At 43.0% G+C, this 1,891-nt stretch overlaps 1 pseudogene; it reads right to left on the bottom strand.

Moving 5' to 3' along the window:
* Window positions 1-696: 696 nt before the first annotated feature.
* On the bottom strand, window positions 697-1,541 carry LOC103664289 (annotated as a pseudogene).
* Window positions 1,542-1,891: the final 350 nt, after the last annotated feature.

Here is a 1,891-nt window from a genome sequence, read left to right as displayed (position 1 = left end):
TGTGTACGTAGTGTATATAGTGATTAAACTTCAGTCCTTAATTAACGTATGTAGCTTTCCTAGATGTTTAGATGTGCTCATCATATTTAACAGTAGATATAGAAAGGGTTAATATTTCGCTCTTCTTAGATTGTCTTTCTAATAGAAACACTGAACCACTCTGAAAAATAATTTATACTTTTCACCGAGTAGATGGAGGAGACTCTGATTTCATATGACAGATGGAGGGTTGATAAATATTTTGTGTACTTTCTTGGTTAAATTCACAAGAAAGACTTTAAAACAATACTTTTAGAAGTGAAATTCTTAATCTACCTGTGGAGTACAACATACCGTATTTTGTCTTTCAGTTAGGCTGGGAAGACAAAAAAGTAAGGAAAGATTTTGCCAAAATGTCATATTTTGGAGACACTTCCAGATTATAACCATTCCTCCCCATGTGCATGTTATTCCAAACAGCTATGCACAGAGTGAACATCGTAGGTCCATATTTTAACATCTAGTCTTTCTAGACACTTTGAAGTAAAGATGTTTGTTACAAATAGTAAAAAATGTGTTTTTTATACTTTTTTTTCCTTTGGTTATTAAATTCAAACCCTAATGTCCTGTGATGGAGTTTATTAAAAAAAAAAAAAAGACTGTCTTTTGGATGATGTTGTTAATCTGTCTTTTGAGCTGTATCACATGTATGAACTCTTTGCTGAAAAAGTTACAAAAGAATGTATGAAAGGAAAGGTCCTATGCCATCTGCTCATTTTTAGAAAACACTCCAAATTATACTTCATCCCGTATATGTGGGGATTTGGGGGGTTTTGTTTTGGTTTGGTTTTGGTTGTTAAATAATCCTTTATTGAAATGTTTTTCTTTGTAGTTCTTAACTAGCCAGGCATTCCGTTGCACCACCACTGGTGTCCTCTGTGATGTCAGGAGGGTGGCGGCCATCAACATCGCAGCCCATAGACTGGGCAGTCCCCAGGATCTCTTTAATGGTTCCAGACAGTTCTCTGGCTAAAGATTGGTGCCACATCTGTCCGGCATTGCTGACAATCTCATCAAAAATGATATTTCCACTGTGCTTAATATTTTCCTGCTTCTTTCTGTCTCTTGGCAGTTCCTTGAGGGCTTTGATAATCAGGGCGGAAGCAGAAGGTACTCCTTCAGTCTGGGCCTGTCTGTTCTAAATGGTCAATCTCACAGTCATCCTTAGACCCTTCCAATCACCAGTTGCCTTGATGATGTCATCACCAGTGCTTTTTGGGAGACAGACCCAGGGGGCTGGTCTCAGGAGCCAGGGCAGCTGTGGCACCAGCTTCCCCACCAGTGCACCTCAGGTACATGAGCTTGACCTCACTGGGGTCGAACTTCGGGGTTGTGGCGGAGGTGGCTAGCTTGGATGAACTCAGATTCAGGACGACCGAAGGGAGTGGACCTTGGCCTCCTTGGAGCCAAAAACCAAAAGGTCCATATGTGTTTGTAGTGGATGAAATCAAGTTTCTTGGGGCGCATGGTGGCTCAGTCGACGAGGTGTCTGCCTTCGGCTCAGGTCATGGTCTCAGGTTCCTGGGATTGAGCCCCACATTGGGCTCCCTGCTCAGCGGAGAGGCTGCTTCTCCCTCTGCCTCTGCCCCTCCCCCTGCTTGTGCTCTCTCGCTCTCTCTCAAATAAATAAATAAAATCTTAAAAAAAAGAAAAGAAAAGGAAAAGAAACAGGGATGCCTGGGTGGCTCAGTCATTAAGCGTCTGCCTTCTGCTCAGGTCATGATCCTGGGGTTCTGGGATCAAGCCCAGCATCAGGCTCCCCGCTCAGCAGGAAGCCTGCTTCTCCCTCACCCACTCCCCCTGCTTGTGTTCCCTCTCTCGCTGTCTCTCTGTCAAATGAATAAGATCTTTA

This window comes from Ursus maritimus, unplaced genomic scaffold, assembly GCF_017311325.1.
Source record: "Ursus maritimus isolate PB19 unplaced genomic scaffold, ASM1731132v1 scaffold_10, whole genome shotgun sequence".
NCBI classification, from domain to species: domain Eukaryota; kingdom Metazoa; phylum Chordata; class Mammalia; order Carnivora; family Ursidae; genus Ursus; species Ursus maritimus.
This window is presented reverse-complemented; position numbering and strand designations above follow the sequence as displayed.